This window comes from Heptranchias perlo, unplaced genomic scaffold (genome assembly GCF_035084215.1).
Source record: "Heptranchias perlo isolate sHepPer1 unplaced genomic scaffold, sHepPer1.hap1 HAP1_SCAFFOLD_151, whole genome shotgun sequence".
In the NCBI taxonomy this organism is placed as follows: domain Eukaryota; kingdom Metazoa; phylum Chordata; class Chondrichthyes; order Hexanchiformes; family Hexanchidae; genus Heptranchias; species Heptranchias perlo.
Genome location: NW_027138763.1, coordinates 71,556 through 84,287, shown reverse-complemented (window position 1 = coordinate 84,287; position 12,732 = coordinate 71,556). Strand labels below are relative to the sequence as shown.

General features: G+C 50.1%; 1 long non-coding RNA gene across 1 annotated transcript; it reads right to left on the bottom strand.

The window, feature by feature from the left end:
* Positions 1 to 1,035: 1,035 nt before the first annotated feature.
* LOC137309165 (uncharacterized) lies at positions 1,036 to 5,055 on the bottom strand. The gene is made up of 2 exons (XR_010959775.1): positions 4,819 to 5,055; positions 1,036 to 2,664 (listed from the first exon to the last, which is right to left on the bottom strand). It is a non-coding gene; the product is annotated as an uncharacterized lncRNA (long non-coding RNA).
* Positions 5,056 to 12,732: the final 7,677 nt, after the last annotated feature.

Sequence of the window (12,732 nt, the reverse complement as noted above, 5' to 3'; positions counted from 1 at the left end):
ATGAACATGAGGAACAGCCACTTTGCCAGGGTGCAGAAGGGTATGTTACCCCTGGCGATGTAGACCCCAGCAGAGGGGGAAAAAAAAATTTAAGAGCCAAAATCTTGAGTTTCGCCTTGAATTAATAGAATGATTCTGTGATGTCAACTCTGCAACAACTTGAAGATGTAAGAACTGTTTTCGGACATGTCATACATTGTCTCACACCTGTAAAAAAGAACGAACTGCATTTCTATAGCACCTGTCACGACCTCGGGACATCCCAAAGCGCTTCACAGCCAATGAAGTACTTTTGAAATGTAGTCACTGTTGTAATGTAGGGAAATGTGGCAGCCAATTTGTGCACAGCAAGCTCCCACAAACAGCAACGAGATAACAACCAGATAATCTGCTTTTAGCGATGTTAGTAGAGTGACAAATGTATTCCAGGACACATAGAGAACTTCCCTGCTCTTTTTCGAATAGTGCCATGGGGTCTTTTATGTTTACCTGAGAGAGCAGACGGTTTACCGTCTCATCCGAAAGATGGCGTCTCTGACAGTGCAGCACTCTTATCAGTACTGCACTGGAGTGTCAGCATAGACTTTGGACTCAAATCTCTGGAGTAGGACTTGAACCCACAATTACTGACTCAGAGGTGAGAGTGCTACCATTGAGTCAAGGCTGACACCTTGGCAAAGATGTTTTTTTGCACTGGAGCGGAGGTCCACCGCCAAATCCCAGTGGGAGAACGCATGATTAGAACTGGCGGACATCCCCAGGCATTGTTCTCTGGCCATCTGCGATGTTTAGCTGCTAACCTGGCCTGTCCCTTTAAGGCCGTAGCTCGGCCCTCCCTGTGGGAATCCAGGTCGTGGCAACTGACTATGAATCATGAGGTCCAATTAGCAAGTTGCTGAAAAAAAATCGCAGACTCCAGCTCAAAGGAACTCAGGATGAAATGTCGAGCTGTCGTTCTGTATATTCTCTGAAGGTTCTGTAACAAAGTGTGATGGATGTGCACAGATATTTTAATATACACCAGCAAATCTCCTGTGGCATTGGTGCAGTTTATTAAGGACAGCAATATTATACCATGTAAAACACAATGATCCTTCTGCTGAAATATAGGGATGTGTAAGCCTTTAAGATACAAAGTCCAATTGGTGTTAAGTAAGCTCTGGGTGAGTTCATAGAGGTCAGTTAAGAAGCTGCAGAAATCCCAGTTTCCCTTCTAACTTTTCTTTTGAAGTGTGACACAGAAATTTGAGTGTGACAGAGAAGTACAACAATCTTCAGCAGGGAAACGGCAGCTAATTGGTCAAATTGGGGAGTCGTGACACTGCCAGAGTCTAAGAAACTAGTCATGTGAGCAGCTGGACAGACAATTCAATGAGGAGCGAGGAAATGGGATTATAAATGGTGAGCACCCACCAGTACTGTATCCCAGTGTTATACAGAGACAGACCTGTACCCACCAGCACTGTATCCCAGTGTTATACAGAGACAGACCTGTACCCACCAGTACTGTATCCCAGTGTGATACAGAGACAGACCTGTACCCACCAGTACTGTATCCCAGTGTTATACAGAGACAGACCTGTACCCACCAGTACTGTATCCCAGTGTTATACAGAGACAGACCTGTACCCACCAGTATTGTATCCCAGTGTTATACACAGACCTGTACCCACCAGTACTGTACCCGTGTTATAGAGACAGACCTGTACCGTATCCCAGTGTTATACAGTGACAGACCTGTGCCCACCAGTACTGCACCCCAGTGTTATAGTGACAGACCTGTACCCACCAGTACTGTATTCGTGTTATACAGTGACAGACCTGTACCCAGCAGTACTGTAGCCCAGTGTGATACAGAGACAGACCTGTACCCACCAGTACTGTACCCGTGATTTAGTGACAGACCAGTACCCACCATATACTGTACCCACCATATACTGTACCCGTTATAGTGACAGACCTGTACCCACCATATACTGTACCCGTTATAGTGACAGACCTGTACCCACCAGTACTATACCCATTATACAGTGACAGACCTGTACCCACCAGTACTGTACCCATTATATAGTGACAGACCTGTACCCACCAGTACTATACCCATTATACAGTGACAGACCTGTACCCACCAGTACTGTACCCATTATACAGTGACAGACCTGTACCCACCAGTACTGTACCCATTATACAGTGACAGACCTGTACCCACCAGTACTGTACCCCAGTGTTATAGTGACAGGGTAGTGGGAGTCAGTGGGCTTGTAGTAGCTATTGGTGGACCGTCTATCCCCAGAAAAGAAGATAAAGATGTTGAGGAAGGGAAGAGTCGGAGATGGAATATGTGATAGATACGTTAGAAGCAAAGTTGTTGAAATTTTCCAGTTCAGGGTCAGAGCAGGAAGTGACACTGACACGGTCATCAATGTACCAGGAAAAAACAGGGGTAGGGGTGCTACAATTGGCTTCAGTGTCCCAGGGTTGGGAAGGAGAAAAATCAGTGCGTGCTTGGGAAGTCTAGTGACAACAGTATCGCCCAGCCCCTCTCCTCCAGGTGAATGATCTGCCGACACCCACTTTCTGGACTCAGACGTTAAGGATAAGCACTTCAGTGAGGTACTTGCGTCCATGGAACTCTCCCCACAGCAAGAGTCAGTGATTTGGTGGCTGTGGGGAAAACAAATGAGAATCCAGTTTTTAATAGTTGACACTTTTCTTGATATATATTAATGACTTGGACTTGGGGTGTACAGGGCACAATTTCAAAACTTGCAGATGACACAAAACTTGGAAGGGTACTGAACAGTGAGGAGGATAGTGATAGACTTCAAGAGGATACAGACAAGCTGGTGGCATGGGTGGACACGTGGCAGATGAAATTTAACGCAGAAAAATGCAAAGTGATACATTTCGGTAGGAAGAACGAGGAGAGGCAATATAAATTAAAGGGCATAATTCTAAAAGGGGTACAGGAACAGAGAGATCTGGGGGTATATGTGCACAAATCGTTGAAGGTGGCTGGGCAAGTTGAGAAAATGGTTAAAAAAGCATATGGGATCCTGGGCTTTATAAATAGAGGCAGAGAGTACAAAAGTCGTGATGAACCTTTATAAAACACTGGTTCGGTCACAACTGGAGTATTGTGTGCAGTTCTGGGCACCGCATTTTAGGAAAGATGTGAAGGCCTTAGAGAGGGTGCAGAAGAAATTTACTAGAATGATTCCAGGGATGAGGGACTTTAGTTATGTGGATAGACTGGAGAAGCTGGGGTTGTTCTCCTTGGAACAGAGATGGTTGCGAGGAGATTTGATAGAGGTGTTCAAAATCATGAAGGGTCTAGGCATAGTAGATGGAGAGAACCCGTTCCCATTGGCGGAAGGGTCACGGACCAGAGGACATAGATTTAAGGTGATTGGAAAAAGAACCAAACGTGACATGAGGAAAAACTTTTTTACCCAGCGAGTGGTTAGGATCTGGAATGCACTGCCTGAGGGGGTGGTGGAGGCAGATTCAATCATGGCCTTCAAAAAGGGAACTGGATCAGTACTTGAAAGGAAATAATTTGCAGGGCTACTGGGATAGGGCGAGGGAGTGGGACTAGCTGGATTGCTCTTGCATTGAGTCGGCGCCGACTTGATGGGCCGAATGGCCTTCTTCCGTGCTGTAACCTTTCTCTGATTTTACTGAGCACTCGAGGGTGGCCGGGTACAGGGCCTTGTTGATTTGGTTTAATTTAAATGTTTAAACACATCCTTTTGCATGTGATTCCATCCTTTCACCATCTGCACCCCAGTGCAGACTGGGGTAGGAGGGAGTTAGAAGTGGAAACACAGATTAAATGAGGGCTTTTGAAAGAGTAAATTTGGTGAAATTGTTTCCAGTGGCAGAAGAGTCAGTAACCAGAGGACCACAGATTTATTATAATTGACAAAAGAACCAGAGGGGTAATTAGGAGAAAATTTTTTTTGCAGTGAGTTAAGATAATCTGGAACTCAGATTGAAAGGGCGGTGGAAGCAGATTCAACAGTAACTTTCAAAAGGGAATTGGATAAATACTTGAAGGGAAAAAAAATTCAGGGCTATGGGGAAAGAGCGGGACTAATTGGGTAGCTCTTTCAAAGAGCTGGCAGAGGCACGATGGGCCGAATGGTCTCCATCCGTGCTGTATTATTCTATTAATTGAATGTTAGTTCGGTTCTGTGAAGCTCGGGTTTGGAGACTGAGGAGGAAAGCTGGAGCCACTGAACCAACTGTCGTCTTAATGCACGGTTAACCTCTCACCAGCTGCTCCCGCTCTGAATTACACGGGGGGGGGGGGGGGGGGAAAGAGAGAAAAGAACACAAGTGAGGCTGGGGGCAGGAAGGAGGATGGTCTTTCTCTGCAATAACGGCAGCAGATGTTGCTGTTTGGTGTCAGCACGTTACAAAAAAAAACTTTTAGGATTGAGTATTTATACAGCGCTTTCCACGGCCTCAGGCTGTGCAACGGCGCTTCACCGCCAATGAGGGACTTTAGAAGCGCAGTCACTGGTGCGACGTGGGGAAAAGGCAGCAGCCAGTTTGTGCACAGCAAGATCCCACAGACAGCAGTGAGATAAACGATCAGACCATCTGTTCCAGATGTTGTTTGAGGGATAAATATTGGGCAGGACACACGGGGGGGGGGGGGGGGGAAGAAGAGCCCCCCCCCGCCCGGCGGGGTCTTTAAACATCCCCCTGCCAGGGCAGACTCGGGTTAACATCTCGTCCGACAGTGCGGCACCTCCGACAGTGCGGCACCCTCCTCCCCCCCCTCAGTCCCGGGTTGTGTGTGTGGCCCACCTGGCTGGAGAGGGGCCGGAAGGCTGTTGCAGGCGGAGTTCCCCGGAGCAAGGTCCGAATTCAGAGTCCTTCCACTTCGCAGGGGCCTCCGGCCGGCGGGCCCTAGCTCTTTATTTGGAGCCTGGGCCTCAGTTGCCCCTCGACGGCCCCGAACGCCGCCTTTTTCGCGCTTAAAAAAAAAGAACGCGCACGACCCGGCGCCGTGACGTCACCGATGCGTGTTGCGTCATGGCGCCAGCTCCCGCGCGGGGGGGGGCGGGGCCTGTCCGGTCACGTGTTGATGGAGGCCGGCGGCGGCGGCTGCAGACGGATTTTCCCCATAGTTGCTCCCAATGGCGGGCGGCGCCCCAGCCTCCCCCCGCCGGGGCCTCGCAGTGACTGGGAAGGACGCTTCCACCCGTGAGCTGCGGTTAAAAGTACTTTGTCTCGGCCCCTGGCTGTCCCCCTCTGGCTGGGGGATGCTCCGCTCGCACAGCCCTTGGTTACCATGGCGACACCGCCTCCCGCTGACCTTTCATCGCGCCAACAACCCTGGGAGGGGGTGATTTTAACCCAACCGGCCCGAGGGGAGCGGTTCGGCCGCACGTTTTACACCCCAGGCTGCTTTGACTTCGGTGCAAAGTGAATTTGGGGCAGTGTGTAAACGGGGGCCGATTAATGCCAGGCCAATGGGTTAAAATTACCCCCAGTGCTTGTCCGCCTCTTCACCACCTTCCAGAACGCCACTGCCAGATGATGGTAAGGGTCAAAGGGCATTTACAGCTACCTTGCACAGTCAGTGTTGTTAGGTCGACTAGCTCAGCAGCAAGTTCACACGGGTACACCGCACTGAATTGCATGCATTAGACCACAGTGGGCTGTTCCCTTGCAGATTAGCACATCTGCAGTGCCGCTGGTCGGACCCACAGTAAGGAGTGATCCAACTGCATGGTCATGTCGGCTTGACTCCATTACAACAGCTGTTTATGTGACACCACCCTGGGTTGGTGGACACTTGCTAGTGGGTAGATTTCAGAATGTGCAGCCAGGCTATCTGGGCTTAAAGGATTGTTACAGTGAAATACATGATACATTGAGATAGCTGGTATAAGAGAGTGTTACAGCGAGACACGAGGTATAAGAGAGTGTCACAGCGAGACACAAGCTATAAGAGAGTGTTATAGCGAGACACGGTATGAGAGAGTGTTATAGTGAGACACAGGCTATAAGAGAGTGTCACAGCGAGACACAGGGTATGAGAGAGTGTTATAGTGAGACACAGGGTATGAGAGACCAATATTTAGTGTGGTATCTGTACGATTCTCCATTTCTTGAAATACTTTGGGCTGGATTTTGCTCTGGTTCTTCTCATGGGGCCCTCAATCCACGCAGTCTCCTCTCCCGGCCGCCTGGGACCTGTGTGAACGGGGCAAGCTGAGGTGTAACCCCTTGACCAATCAGATTGAAACATGTTAATAAGCAGCACAGACACAGAACCAGGAAATGTAAGTTAGATTTGTAAATTCAATGTAAAATCAGTTACAGAAAGCGAAATAAAGAGAGGGTAAGAAATTGAATTAAAATACAGAGATAAAAGAGACAAAGAAAAAGTAAAAAAATTTTAAAACATTTTTAAATGTCCAACAACAATTAACAACAAACAACAACAATTAAAATGTGAAGGAATGAGACTCCTCACTTGTAATAGTAAATTTTTGGTGCCAGTGAGGTTGTTTGGCCGTCATTAAGACTTATCACACCGTTCATCCGAGCCGACGACCAGGAGGAGAACAAAGAGCAGGAAGGGATTGTTGGGGAAACCAACCAAACCCTGACACCCAGCCCCGAAACTACCCCCGAGAACGCAGAGCCAATGAAAGTCAAACCAGGGACGGATGAAGGATGGATGATACAAGCAAAGAAAAAGAGAAGGTCCCGCATGACCAGAGGCACGAAGCCAACGCCAAGAGGAGCTTACAGTCCCCAACAGACAACAGCGACCGCTCCTCAAACGATGACCAAGGAAAGGGGGGGAACCCCACCTTCATCAAAGGAAGAGGCAAAACGTGATGTTGACCAGGGACACTGACAACGCGGTCTAACTCCAGGAACCTGGGAGCAGCGACACACCCCAGCGCACCGCAACACGACTCCTCGATGTGCTGCTACCCTGGACTACCTGTCCAGGTTCAAGAGGGACCTGCTGTTCTTGCAGGAGTGCCTCAGCAACTACCGGCAGTGGGTCACGCATGTAGACCCAAGGCCACTCGATCTGGTCAGGAGGCAACAATGGGCGTTCCTCAGGCCTGGGGATTCTGCTGCGAGGAGGTCAATTCACCAACACCAAGGTTATGGAGATGGTGGGGGGCTGCCTGCTCGTAGTGGACGTTCTGCACAAGAATGTCCTGCTCTGATTGATTAATGTGTACTCCCCGATCCTCTGGAGCGAGTGGCTGGAGATCTTCCAGCACCTCCCAATACTGCTGGTGACCTCCTGACCAGGCGGGTACAATTTTGTCTTTTAAAAAGCATTTGCACAGTTACATGGGTAAGATGGATATAGAGGGATATGGGCCAAGTGCAGGCAATTGGGACTAGCTTAGTGGTATAAACTGGGCGACATGGACATGTTGGGCCGAAGGGCCTGTTTCCATGTTGTAACTTCTATGATTCTATGATTCTTGCCGGAGACTTCAACTGCATCATTGATGCGGCTGGACGATCCAGCAGGGGCGGCGGTGTACTGGACACCACGTCCAAACTCCTGATAGAGGCGGTGAAAGACGCAAAGCTTCACGACGTCTTCAGCAACCGTGCTGTCGGAACGCCACAGAGATACACCTGGTCCAGGCCAGACGAGTCTGTCCATTCCAGGATTGACTTTTTTGTGTCCCCAACGCTCAAGGTCGGATCCACCAACGTTCAGCCGGTGTTCTTCTCTGACCAATGCCTCCTACTGGCCGATTGTCAATCGCAGGAGGACCAGAGGGCGGGCAGGGGGTTATGGAAGCTGAACGTGAGATTGTTGAGCCCGGAGAACATCGAGGAACTAAAGAGGGATTACACAGGTTGGAGAACAGTGAAACCCCCCCCTTGGACTCCACGGTGCACTTGTGGGAAGTGATCAAGGCCAACATCAAGAGGTTCTTCATTCTCAAAGGTGTTCAGAAGGCGAGAGAGAGACTGAGGGAAGTGTCAAAACTCCAGAAAAGCATTCAGGATCTGCTCCAGCTGCAGTCGATGGGGGTCGATGTCAGGGAGGAACTCCGAGAGGTGAAGGGTCAGCAAGCCTCGCTCTTCGCCTCCGAGGCCTCAAAGATCATCTTCCGGTCCAGAGTCCGCTCCGTGGAGCAGGGCGAGAAGTGCTCGCACTTCTTCCTCCAGAAGCTGCACAGAGAGACCCCTGTGATCAGTAGCCTGAAAGAGGAAGACGGCTCGCTGACGTCCTCTCAGGCCGACATACTGAGGATCAGCAAATGCTTTTTATGACACGAAGCCCACAGACAGCATGGCCTCCCAGTCCTTCCTGTCCTCTATCACAGAAGTCTTAGAGGACAGTGAGCGGGAGAGCATGGATCGCCCACTGACCTTGGACGAGCTGACAAAGGCCGTCCAGTCCTTCGAGAAGAGTAGAACTTCCAGAAGTGATGGTTTACCGATCGAGTTGTACTTGGCTCTGTGGGACTGGATAGGCCCAGACCTACTGGAAGTGTAGGGGGGGTATGCTTCAGGCAGGCAGCATGTCAGAGTCCATGAGGAAAGGCATCATCACCCTCATCTACAAGCGGAAGGGGGAGAGGGAAGAAATCAGAAATTTGTGACCCATTTCCTTTCTAAATGTCGACTATAAGATTTTTGTCTAAGGCCATCGCCAACAGGCTCAAGCCTGCTCTGGAGCAGGTGATCCACCTGAATCAGACCTGTACTGTACCCGGCAGGAAGATCTCTGATAGCCTTGCACTGCTCAGGGATACGATCGCCCACGTGTAAGATGGGGGGGTGAACACCTGCCTCATCAGCCTGGACCAGGAGAAGGCCTTTGATAGAATATCCCACACGTACATGATGGACGTGCTCTCCAAAATGGGTTTTGGGGAGGGAATCCGCGATTGGATCCGACTGCTCCACGCAGACATCGTAGCGCACTCCCAATCAACGGGTGGGAGTCAGAGAGCTTTCTGATCAGATCTGGAGTCAGGCAGGGCTGTCCTCTCTCCGCGGTCTTGTTCGTCTGTTGTATCGAGCCGTTTGCCGCGTCCATCAGGAAGGACGCAGGTATCGGTGGGGGTGATGATCCCAGGCAGCGGAGGCTCTCAGGTTAAGGCCTCCCTGTACATGGACGACGTCACCGTCTTCTGCTCTGACCAGCAGTCAGTCCACACACTGATGGGCATCTGTGACTGTTTCGAGCTGGCCTTGGGGCCAGAGTGAACCACAGTGAGTGAGGCCATGTTCTTTGGCAGGTGGGAGACCCAATCCTTTGTCCCCTTAACCATCAGTTCGGACTACTGAAGGTGCTGAGGATCTGTTTCGGGGGGCCCCTGGCCTGCATCAAGAACTGGGAGGAGCGGGTCACCAAGGCTAAACAGAAACTCGGTATATGGGTGGGGCGATCCCTCTCCATAACCGGCAGGAACCTGGTGAAAAGGCGTGAGGTACTCGTGGTGTTGCTCTACGTGGCCAGGCTCTGGCCCATTCCCCACAACTCTGCTATCACGGTTACCCGAGCTATCTTCCACTTTGTCTGGAGGTCCAGGTAGAACGCGTCCGCAGTGTCACCATGTACAAGCCCCCAGACAAAGGGGGAAGAGCGTCCCTAATACCGCAGTGATCCTGATGGCCACCTTTGTGTGTAGCTGCCTCAGGATGTGTGTAGAGTCCCAGTACGCAAACACCAAGTGTCACGACGTTCCGAATTTCTACCTGTCCAACACACTGAGAAGGTTGGGTCTGGCCACACTGGCCGAGCAAGCGCAGGACGTCCCGTTCAGCTGGACCGTTCCCCCCCCCCACCCCACCTGTCCCAGGTGGAGAAGTTCCTGAGGAGGAACCCCTTCGACCACAAGACTGCTAGACAGTGGTCGACACGAAACGTTCTCAGAGTCCTGCAAGGAACTGAGAGGGTGGACTCGATCGGTTTCTCCCCCAACCAGATGGTCGATGCCATTTCGCAGAACGTCTCGTCACTGGAACTGACCAACAGGCACCAGGATCTAGTCTGGATGGTGGTGATAAAGGCCCTCGCAGTGCGGTCCTTCCAACACGCACGGAACCTCAGCACCACCACGAGCTGCCCTCGAGGCTGCGGCGGGGAGGAGACCGTCGTCCACCTCCTGATGGGCTGCCCCTTTACGCAGAGGGTGTGGAGAGAGATGTGTTGGTATCTGTCCCGGGTCATCCCAAACAGTTCAGTAATACAGTACACTGTGCTCTACGGGCGGTTCCCTGGATGCACATTGAGACTGATATCACCTACGGCTGGAAGACCATCAGCTCAGTGAAGGAGGCCCTTTGGTCCGCACTAAATATTGTGCGGTCCATTTGTACATATAGTGGGGTGAGATTACAATCCTCACATGTAAACGAGGAATCTTTCTTAAATTGAGAACCCTAAATGAAGAGTGAAGGTCCACAGTGTTTGACACCACCGTGGATTTAAAAGACTAGAAGGAGAAGAGCAAGCGAGTTAGGGAGCAGTGGTTAGGTGACACCAAGCTTGGGTTTTAAAGGCCTGGAGATTGCAGGAGGAAGGAAAGTCTGATTAAAAACTGCTCAGCATTTGTAAGTAAAGCGGCTGAGATGATTATTTACCTTCAGGATTCGAGCCGGGAGGTAGTTCTCACTAGTCCAGTGTTCTCACTCACATCAAGAGAATGGGTAAGGGGTCTCGCTGGCTGGATTCGTGAGCTGACGTGCAGAAAAACGCCAGTGGATCGTAAGAAGCTCTCCCAGTGTCCCTGTGGGTGAGGCACCACTCGTTGTCATACACTGAGCCTTACATACTACATCGAGTCTATAGTACAGAAACAGGCCATTCGACCCAACTAGTCTATGCCGGCCGTTTATGCTCCACACGAGCCTCCTCCCACCCTTCTTCATTTAACCCTATCACCATATCCTTCTATTCCTTTCTCCCTCATGTGTTTATCTAGCTTCCCTTAAATGCACCTATGCTATTCACCTCAACTACTCCTACGAGTTCCACATTTTGGTTCTGGTCTCCCTCACAAGTCTGGTCTCCCTCTCTCCATCTACCCTATCAAACCCCATCAGTGGATCCCAGGCTCAACTCCCCATTTGCACTGAATTAGTTTATCTTAAACGGAACAGCAGTTAGGGGTTGTACACTTGTCCTTAGTGTCTCTGGGCTAAGGAGGGGGCAAAATCAGGCAGGGTTCCTGGTCCTGATCACTGTCCAGCTGTATAGTGTTTGTATATGGATGCCGGGTGGAGATCAGGAACTCGCTGGCTTATGGTGCTCTCAGCAGTCAAATAACGACCTTGGATCGCTCGTGAAAGATGGGCTGCTTGCACAAGGTAGCTAAGGGCTCCCAGCACCCATGGAACTGTACATCAATGTGAGTCAGTGCTGTCAGCAAGACAGGGGGGGAAAGGAACATAGGAACAGAAGGAGGCCATTCAGCCCCTCAAGCCTGTTCTGCCATTCAATTAGATCATGGCTGATCTGTGTCTTAACTCCATTTACCTGCCATTTACCCTGTATCCCATGATATCCTGGTCACAAACAATCTTCAAACCACCAATGGCAGCCACTGATCCCTGCTATTGTATCTGAAGTGTTAAATGTTTGGATTGGATGACATTGAAGTATTTACTTAATTAGCCTGGGTCAGAGTTTGACTTTGTACTGGCCCTAGTAAGAATTCATAGTAGTCGTCACTTTTTTTTTTAAAAGGTCCAGTATCCAAATATCTTTGCAGTTACTTTAGTGACATTGTTTGCCTCACTGTATCAGTCCCACACTGGTGCACAGTGTCATAGATAAACTCTTTCCCCAATATGTTGATGATTCCTTTTCAAGGAGAACAGTGCACCAAAATTTTTTTAAAATAACATTGCAGTCAGGGCATTTAATCTTTTTTCACATATAAAATATCAACAAGTTTATTTTTAGCTCTGCAGCGTTGCCGTGGGGTGACACAGAGCAGTTAGAAACATTGCAGCAGTTTCCTTGACTGAAAGATCTTGTTACCAGGCCTGCATTGTCTGTGTAAGCGCTGGTTTAGAGTAGAAAGGTACTGCACGGAGCCCAAAGAGGGGGCCATACACTCTGCGGGCGCTCAACTGTGACCCTGCATTCTCAGTGAGGGGAGCGATTTACTGCAGCGCACGGCTTCCTGACGGAGGTATTAGAAAGGGAAGCCTTGTGTAAAGTCGTTCCAGCTGAACCTGTTCACAGAGCCCAATTTGTCCCCTTACACTGCGGTCGTTCTCTGTAGTGAAGGTTTTACACTCTTCATGCCCTGTATCTATCTTGAAGGAGTTGAGGTACATTTCCATGGGCCCCAGCTGCCCTCTTGTACCTCGCCCAAGTGGCCGCTCTTCATCCTTGAGCCCAGATGGTTAGTGGCTGCAGTTATTCAACCCAGGGTGGCTTCACAGCCTATCCCAATCCTCTTCTCACCCAACAGCCACACAAACACTTTTCATCAGGCTCGTGCCCGCTCGGAGCTGGATTTTTTTAAAAATTCATTCTTGGGATGTGGGCATCTCTGGCAAAGCCAGCATTTATTGTTCATCCCTAATTGCCCTTGAGAAGGTGGTGGTGAGCCGCCTTCTTGAACCGCTGCAGTCCGTGTGGTGACGATTCTCCCACAGTGCTGTTAGGTAGAGACTTCCAGGATTTTGACCCAGCGACGATGAAGGAACGGCGATATATTTCCAAGTCGGAATGGTGTGTGACTTGGAGGGGAA